Source organism: Bemisia tabaci, unplaced genomic scaffold, assembly GCF_918797505.1.
Source record: "Bemisia tabaci unplaced genomic scaffold, PGI_BMITA_v3".
In the NCBI taxonomy this organism is placed as follows: Eukaryota; Metazoa; Arthropoda; class Insecta; order Hemiptera; family Aleyrodidae; genus Bemisia; species Bemisia tabaci.
Genome location: NW_027311735.1, coordinates 389,077 through 399,397, shown reverse-complemented (window position 1 = coordinate 399,397; position 10,321 = coordinate 389,077).

Genomic DNA, 10,321 nt, shown 5'->3' with positions numbered 1-10,321 from the left:
TTTTAGCGTACCCCAAAAATCGTTTGACGTGCATCATGAGACCATAGATATGGTGTTCTGTGCAAATTTTGAATGAAATCGAACAGACAGATTCTGAGATATCGCTGTGGACAGATTTGGGGGACGCCGCACGGACGGACACTCATTTTTGCATGTATGGTTATTTTGACTCCAGGGACCTTAAAACGTCTAGAAATGATGAAATTTCAATTTTTTTTTTTTTTCTTTGGAGGATGACAATACTTCCTCTCTACCCTATGGGAGCAAGAAAGTAAAAATAGGCCAGTATTTCCATACGCTCATGGATTGTTCCATCACAACCAGTCACATCAGCTAAGTTCATCAGCTTGAGGAGTTTTCGAAAAGTGACATTTTTAAAAACATGAAATTTGAGTGTGCCAAAATCGTAGTTGGAAGTGTGGTCTACTGTCTCTTCATGAAACCTGATTGTTTGCTGATTGTTACATCTGATTAGTATCTCTTACATCTACCAATTAGTACAGACGCCATTAGTCTTGTGTCCTATTTGAGTATCGATCCATTTTCATTGGTATAATTGCAGGAGATTATGATATTGTTCGAATACAATTTGCCAAAATCGATCTTGATTGTCCCGAAATAGTTCCCACCAATTATCCCGATGTTTGTAACAGGAATAAATTGATACTCACTCTGGATTGCTGTGTCTATCGGCTTTTATCACCTTCTGCATCCTTGACGCCATCATTTTAAGTATTTTTCTCTTCATCAATTTCTGTTTTTTTTTTTCTCCTTTTTTTTTCACTTATAATTTACAATCACTCAATATTTTAATGGGTGCGAAAAGTTCCAAAGCACTGACTGTTTCTTGTGATCCGGCTTTTCTGCTTCACTGCAGAAATCGTCATTTATCTCATTTTTTGGCACTTGAGAACCATCTGATATACACACAGAATTTATTTTGTGAGTTTGTGAATGTGCCTGGCTCTCAAGATTTGTGACTCGCAAGGTTTGGCATCTTTTACACCTCGATATATTCATCTTTCCTAACAGTGATTTGGTGAAAAAACTTTTTATATCCATATGCAAAAGGAAGCCGAAAATTAAAATTAAGATAAAATGAAAGATGTTGTATCGAATCGTATTCACTCACCTAAAGCCCTCCATAGATGTCGGTATGTTTAATGGAATACTTGTGGTTCAGAAATACCTGAGCGGACATAGTCATCACAAAAGTCACTGGTATCAAGAAGTTAAAAATTATGTGGTCAAATAAAGCATGCTAAGAACCATTATTATCAGCTGAAGGTCCGAACAAGAAGGCAGGTAAATTAATAAGTTAGACGTTTCCAAAAATTTTGCTCCAAGTGACAGCGCACAGCTTCATTGTTTCTCATCCCTGCTGTGAACTACCTTTCTGTTTTAATTTTTATTTGTTTATTGTTGGTTCACTATGTCGAATTTTATTTTTAATTCATGCATATCCTCTATTTCTAGTGCCGTACAGTTCTCGAAAACGCCTGCACGATTTAGGACAAAATAGTGAGAATACCAGACAACTAAGAGTCAAAGTAAATAAGCCGGGTAAGTCCAGTTTTTAATATACGTATGTAGTTGTAGCTAGCTTCAGTTCCTCCACAGAGAATAATTCTCAAGGACAAGAATTACATCAATACTTGTAATACAATACAAAACGTACAATACTTACATACAATACTTGTTTTGGGGCAACCCTTTTACTTGATTTGCATACAAATCGGACACAATCATCTTTAATCCTTCTTTTGATGAATGATAGAATTTTCAGAGGATTTGTCAAAAATGAATCACTTTCTTTATCAAGGACCCTTTTTTAATCCTCATGAAAAAAAAATGTGTAAATCCTCTTTCCATTGATGATTTTTAACCTCATTATTCTACATATCGACGGTGAAACTACCAAACCACGTATCTCGTTTGCAGTGTTTAAAAATCTACGCTCACATTTTATTTTTTTGAAGTAGACCATATCAGTATAATTCCTTGAAATTTTCACAGAATTTTCTCCACACGAAGAGGAAAAATCACAGAAATTTTCAAGACTGGACGTTAAGAAGTTTTTCACTTAAAAAATAAAGTATGACAGGAAGTCTGCGACGTCGCAAACCGAGATACGTGGTTTGGTAGTTTCACCGTCGATATGTTAGGATCCAAATTGAACATAGATTATACATATTTGGACGTATTTATGCGAAAAGGCGCTAAACGCCATTTCCAAACTTCTCTGTAAATCAAGTTTGACTAAAACAATTGGCGTTTCCGTACTAATGGACCGATTTTGGTTTACTTTAGCTTGTTTGAAAGCTGAAGAGTTCCTCTAATTACGTACGTTGCCAAAATTAGGAAAAAATGCATATTAAGCGAGATATAGGGGATTTTTGCACGTAGGTCCATTTGATTTAATGCGCTAACCCGGATTCCGAATTAAATCAAAAGGCGCTATCTCCACTTGAATCACTTGATTGACGCGCGCGCGGCGAAGCTTGGTGGAAACTTGGTGAAATTTGGTACCGGGGGGTATTTTTGGACGGGAAACTCGAATTACGGGTCAAATTTTGAAAATTCAGAAATCCAAGATGGCGGACATGGCCTAAAATGCTATCTCGGCCCCTGTCCAGCCGATCTTGGTGAAACTTGGTATCAGGGGGTATTTTCGGATGGGAAACTCGAATTTCGGGTCAAATTTTGAAAATTCAGAAATCCAAGATGGCGGACATGGCCTAAAATGCTATCTCGGCCCCTATCCAGCCGATCTTGGTGAAACTTGGTATCAGAGGGTATTTTCGGACGGGAAACTCGAATTTCGGGTCAAATTTTGAAAATTCAGAAATCCAAGATGGCGGACATGGCCTAAAATGCTATCTCGGCCCCTGTCCAGCCGATCTTGGTGAAACTTGGTATCAGGGGGTATTTTCGGATGGGAAACTCGAATTTCGGGTCAAATTTTGAAAATTCAGAAATCCAAGATGGCGGACATGGCCTAAAATGCTATCTCGGCCCCTATCCAGCCGATCTTGGTGAAACTTGGTATCAGAGGGTATTTTCGGACGGGAAACTCGAATTTCGGGTCAAATTTTGAAAATTCAGAAATCCAAGATGGCGGACATGGCCTAAAATGCTATCTCGGCCCCTGTCCAGCTGATCTTGGTGAAACTTGGTATCAGGGGGTATTTTCGGACGGGAAACTCGAATTTCGGGTCAAATTTTGAAAATTCAGAAATCCAAGATGGCGGACATGGCCTAAAATGCTATCTCGGCCCCTGTCCAGCCGATCTTGGTGAAACTTGGTGTCAGGGGGTATTTTCGGATGGGAAACTCGAATTTCGGGTCAAATTTTGAAAATTCAGAAATCCAAGATGGCGGATGTGGCTTAAAATGATATCTATTTCTTAAACAAACGCACTACACGTCTAGAATGGCCGCCAATGAACCTGCGTAAAGCGCACGGGCCGGGTTGTGAAGGCCGGAGGTGGTGGGAGCCCACATATACCTACCTAACCTCAATCTGCTTTCCCGCTGCATCTTGCCAATGTGGATGTGATGTGGAAATTTCCACGTTTGTAAACTTTAAATACATGGCACTCTACACGGAGAAAAAAACTCGTGCGTGGGACCCGAAGTTTGGGTCATATGGATCTCTGAAGTTTTCGGATTGAGCATCTGAACACTTTAGGTCTAGCTGTCGAGGTTCGGATCACACATCTGAAACTTCAGTTCTTACGTCTGAAGTCTTCAGGCGTGAGAACCGAAGTTTTTCGGATGTGAGAACCGAAATTTTCGGATGTGAAAACCGAAGTACTTTAGATGTAAGAACTGAAGTTTCAGATGTGTGATCAAAACCTCAGCAGCTGGACCGAAAGTGTTCAGATGCTCAATCCGAAAACTTCACAGATCCATATGACCTAAACTTCGGGTCCCACGCACGAAGTTTTTTTCTCCGTGTACGTTCACAATACACCGCCTCGTCGAGGTGCGTGGTTTACCTAGCAGCGTCGGATCGCGAATTCCCTTCATGTGCTGATTACCTATGTTAAAATTTTCGTATCTAAATAATAAAACAGTTTCTGTTGTCATTTTGAGCCCCTAATACCGAACTTCACACAAACGATTCAGGCATTGAGCTATTGTTGAAGGCCACATCCACCATATTGGAGTTTAAAATTTTAACAATGAGGTTATTCAGTAATTTTTAATTTTTGCATTTTTTTGGGGGATTGAATACGCACAGTTCGCTGGAATTTTCTCCGATTTTTTGAAACATTATTAACCCACGGAAAACAAGTTCGAAGTTGCGTATTCTGAGCTCCCATTTAAACTCGCGTCTCCGAGGAAGTCAAGATGGGGCCTGACAAACCCCTAGGTGACGGTCACGCTTTTGACCACGTAATCCTTCCAGCGCGCTCTTAATACTCATGAATTTCTAAATACTGTTCCGATTCCAATAAAGTACCTAACAGTGATTTTAATGAAAATTAAGTGATTCCGATGGGTTCGTTAATTTGTTCGCTCGTTAAAAGCCCCTTGTCCATGTCAGTGCACACTGACATCGATCGAGCCAGAGGGAACGCACGGTCGATATGTGACCGTCACTCAGGGGACGACATCTGGGATTTTTTGGCGATGCGCGTTTAAATTGGAGATAACATTTTAGGCCACATCCGCCATCTTGAATTTATGAAATTTTAAAATTTGACCCGAAATTCAAGTTTTCCGTCCGAAAATTCCCCTGATACCAAGTTTCACCAAGATCAGCTGGACAGGGGCCGAGATAGCATTTTAGGCCATGTCCGCCATCTTGGATTTCTGAATTTTCAAAATTTGACCCGAAATTCGAGTTTCCCGTCCGAAAATACCCCCTGATACCAAGTTTCACCAAGAACGGCTGGATAGGGGCCGAGATAACATTTTAGGCCATGTCCGCCATCTTGGATTTCTGAATTTTCAAAATTTGACCCGAAATTCGAGTTTCCCGTCCGAAAATACTCCCCGATGCCAAGTTTCACCAAGATCGGCTGGATAGGGGCCGAGATAACATTTTAGGCCATGTCCGCCATCTTGGATTTCTGAATTTTCAAAATTTGACCCGAAATTCGAGTTTCCCGTCCAAAAATACCCACCGGTACTAAATTTCACCGAGTTTCCACCAAGCTTCGCCGCGCGCGCGTCAATCGCGTGGAGATAGCGCCTTTTGATTTAATTCGGAATCCGGGTTAGCGCATTAAATCAAAGGGAATTACATATAGTGCCTTTTGATTTTATTCGTAATCGCTGATTCCCTGTTTTGCGATTTTTCAGGGGCTGATTCCAGGGGATGAAATTAGTATTTTGGGGGCATATTTACGTGTGAGAGCAGCCTATTACACGGAGAATCCAGATCCATTAAAAACTGAAATTTGGAAATTTGGCGCTTAGTTCCCTTTCGTATGAATACGTCCATTTGGACAAGACTGGTATAAATATCACCCTAATTCTGATCAATCAGCAAGTCGTCTAAAATCCCGTGTATATTTGACTGCTCTGTTGTAAATTGGTTTTTACAAAGTTTTTTACAGTGATAGTCCGTGTTAGGTGTGCTATGCTGCTATTAAGTGCCTTGCTTTATGTTCTAATCTTTTAGCATGTTTGTTGCTTTCTCCATGTGTCTCTATTTCACAGTTGGACGTATTTCTATCAAACGGAACTAAGCGCCAATTTGAGTTCCTTTTGAGGAATTTAGTATCCCGGATAGCGCGTTCTGTCAAACGGACCTAAGCGACATGGAAAAGCGTTGCGAGTATAGGACGGAATAAGCCGGACGCTCGATTCCGCCGCCAATCCAAGTCCCCCTCCACCTTCCCCACCCTATGGCGCTTAGGTCCGTTTGATAGAAATACGTCCAGTTTTTGTTTGATTTTCTTTATATTGTATACAAATTTGTGGTTATTACTTAAGTGCGTTTCAGATTGTGTGAATGAGTCAGTTGACTCTGGTCTAACTGGAAGCATGGTTTGTGTGGCTTTGGAAAAAGCGTTAAAGATAACTTGATTTTGGAATTTTTTTCAAGGACTTGAAAGCGCTTGAAGTGTGCTTGAATTTTACTCTTTAAAAATACTTTTTAGTGGTAAATTGTAGCTGTCAAGAAATCACAACATTTGACATTAAATACATTGTTCAGAAAAACCCCTTATCAACTAAGGAAATCCCAACCTTTATTTTGCTAGAACCAAAAATTGCCGAATCAGACTCACAACATGGAAAGAATATTATGCATTTTGGGACAAATTACCGAAAAGTCTCAAGAAGTGCTTGAAAAGTACTCGAGTTTTCATTCCTGAGGTTGCACAAATCATTGAGAGAGATTTGCTTGCAATCAGTTGTTTCTTACAGTTTATATTGCAAGAAAAACGATGAGCTTGGTGAAATCTTTTACAAGCAAATCCTAGTGGATAAATAATGCTTTCTTTTCGGAGAAGAGTGTGAAGTGTGTTCAAAGTGAAATAGAGTTTCTATCATATTAGTACACTCTGTAAGAAAGAAGAACATCATTTCAACTCAAATATGATGGAAGGAAAATCCTATTCTGTGTTGGGTTGTAAAAATAAATGAAAATAAACCTTGAATTTCATCCTGATGAATAACACACTACAGGACTACCGTACATATATTCCTCCACTACAAAGTCTGCTCCCATCTTTATCGTGACATTTAATGTCAGATTTCCGGGCGAACAGCTCAAACCTTATTGATGATTATGATTACCTAAATTTTTTGCTTTTTTGAATGAATTTTTCTCCTTGGAAAAAAATCCGTAAGCTTTGTTTACTAAGAACTATTAAATATTGCTGTAAAATGTGAGTCAACTGTTTCATAACTTAAAAGAAAAAAAAATCAATAGATTTCTCTTTAAGAATTTTTTTTTTTTTAATTACATTTAATCCCGAAATTGCACATTAGATTACACAATTTTTTTTCTGTTCTTTCAAAAGAAAATTCTCTTTTTGATGCCTTAATGAAGGAAGAGAAAAATGTGAAACTGTCAAGGATTTGGCTCTTTTGGTACGCTTTCCAACTTGTCATGAGAAAAGTTCGCCAAAAGGACTTACTGAACTTTCATACAAGATTATTCTGGTGTAGGATATTTAGGCTTTATTGTACTAATGAACTTCATCTAACCTAATTGTTAACATGATTTTGGCTAATTTCGCCATTACTTGGTTTCGGTGGTTACTAACAAAGAAACAAGAAAGTAATTTACATGGGTTGTTCATTCATTTTGTCGTTTTTCTTTTCTTGAGTGTTCTGCAAATATTCATCAGATCAGTTGCCAGAATTTGGAAAGAGTTTTCCAAATGTTTAGGAGTCCTGAATAATTGATTTTTACTAGAGTAAGTAACAAAGGTTGCCCTAAAGAGCAAAAATATAATAATGGCAAATTGGTTGAAGGCAAAATGTGAATTAAATAGTCTGCCAATTTTATTAGTGTACAGCTGTAATTTTTAGGACCTTTGCCTCATCCAGTTACTGATTTTAAGGTTTTTAAGCATTACCCCAGTAAAAATCGTCTATACTTCTTTTAAATAGCTTGCTTTAAAAACAGCCTGATTCTATCGTTATGCTTTCTCAAAAAAGAAAGAAGAAGAACAACAACAATTCAAGGACGTTTTTCCAACATTGACTAATATGTATTCTTCACAAATATTAAAATGTAAAAAAAAAATACACAAAAACTTAAACGTTGCAATACAGTTACGCACTTTTTGAAGCGAGCCATTCAGGTGTATCTAATTTTAATTGATGCAATTGAATGACTGAGGGAAAAATCATTACTTTGTACATATTCGCTTATAAATCAATTTCACAAAATGGAACTAACAAAGAATCATATTTTATCTTGACTGCTTTTAGTCTCACCTAATATTTAAATTAGTGTATGTGTCTATATTCATATTTAATGTTCTTCTGTTGCAGTTGAAAGGAAACCGTGCGTCGATTTGAACTCGACCTATGAACTTGGTGTTTGAAATACCAGCTTTACCGCTTTTTAATCAAGTATCAAGTAACTAAGCTTTCAATCCCCACGACTGTTATATTGTAATTTTTGTATCATTAATGTAGAACTAAAATGTACTAAGAATTTAAAAAATGTGTAACTATTGGAATGTTTAACTTTTTAACTATTTTGTAACTATTTCAGTTTTTTAAATTTTATAACTGCCTAATTATTTGTTTTTTATTTAAACGTGTAAATACATATGATTCAATAATTGCTTTAACTTTTAAGTATGCCTGAGCAACAACTCGTGAAAAAAAGAAGAAACAAATTAATAAAAAAAAACTAAATTCTAATGTTTATTACAATTAGACATGAAAAATGACCTTCATCTTAGGTTGTAACAAAGGATCTTCCGTTTGATTATCGTTTCAATAAATTTATTTTAATGGTGACTTTTTCGACTCTATTTCATCCTAAGTCCTGAATAGCATTCAATCTAGCAAGTATAAGCAAGTTTTGGGCCTCTGTCACTTGTCCTCTCAAACATTCCAAGTAGGGTAAAAATAGCGACTTTAGCACAAAAGTTTTTAGCCAAATTGTGCAGAAAAATATGAATTAAATTACAGCGTTGTATAGGGATTATTGTTCAATATGGCAACGCTGTAAAAAGAAAGTATTGCATGTTGCCCCTTCAATATGCGGGTTATGCAATGGTGTAATAATGCCCCTTCATTTTTCGGGTTATGCAATGGTGTATTTTTCAAGATGGCGCAGCAGCGTTGCCGCGTGGTGCACGTAAATAAATGATTTATTTATTGGTGAAATTTTGCAACATCGCATTTTACAGTGTTGCCAGATGGGGCAAGAAATTAGTTGATTTTTCCGTACACTGTTGCCAGATTGTGCAATAAATTCGGATTTTCGGACTTGTAAAATTTTCGGTTTCGAGAGACCGTATCTTACCATATGGGTCGGTATCAGATACTGTAGATTAGGGTCTGATTCGGGAAAATTGAAAAATTTTCGGAAAATCACCCTCGACCGATCCGTTGCGGACCGATGCGATTCTTTTACGCTATTGAAGATCGGAAAACTGTACTGACCGAATTTCGATACGACTTTTAGTTTTCGAGATCTCGGACTTGTAAAATTTTGACGGCATCCACGATAGACCGTATCTTACAGTATGGGCCTGGTATCGGAGACTGGAGAATAGGGTCTGATTCGGGAATTGGATTTTCGGACTTGTAAAAATTTTCGATTTCGAAAGACCATATCCTACAGTATGGACCTGGTATCGGAGACTGGAGAATAGGGTCTGATTCGGGAATTGGATTTTCGGACTTGTAAAAATTTTCGGCTTCGAAAGACCGTATCTTACAGTATGGGCCCGGTATCGGAGACTGGAGAATAGGGTCTGATTCGGGAATTGGATTTTCGGACTTGTAAAAATTTTCGATTTCGAAAGACCATATCCTACAGTATGGGTCTGGTATCGGATACTGGAGAGTAGGGTCTGGTTCGGGAAATTAAAAAAAAATTTCGGAAAATTACCATCCTCCGATCCGTCCCGGACCAATACGATTCTTTTACACTATGGAAGATCGGAAAAACTGTACTGACCGAATTTTGATACAACTTTTCGTTTCCCAGATTTCGGACTTGTAAATTTTTTGGGATCAATAGACCATATCCTCCAGTATGGGTCTGGTATCGAAGACTGGCGAGTGTGCGCTTGGAGATTTGTATCCGAACCTTATGTTTTGGAATAAGCAACTGGGATTGTATATTGCAATTTCAGTTTGATGGATCGAAAACCTGTAAAATTTTCGGAATCATTAGAACATAGCCTCCAGGATGGGACTGGAGAGGAGGGTCTGATTCGGGAATTGGATTTTCGGACTTGTAAAAATTTTCGATTTCGAAAGACCATATCTACAGTATGGGTCTGGTATCGGATACTGGAGAGTAGGGTCTGGTTCGGGAAATTAAAAAAAAATTTCGGAAAATTACCATCCTCCGATCCGTCCCGGACCAATACGATTCTTTTACACTATGGAAGATCGGAAAACCGTACGACCCGAATTTTGAGACGACTTTTAGTTTTTGAGAAAATCCAACTTTCACCTAAGTCGCATGCGTATCTTATATGTATATACGAGTTTTTTTACGCTTGCTCGAATAAATGGGTTGGTGTTTCGCTCTTGACAGGTTGTATGTCCGATTGTAAAAACACATCTATGATATATACCTATCTTATGTGTATGCGCGGTTCTGTTCCTTACATTGTTTTCAGATTGTGTAAAATATTCGGATTTTCGGACTTGTAAA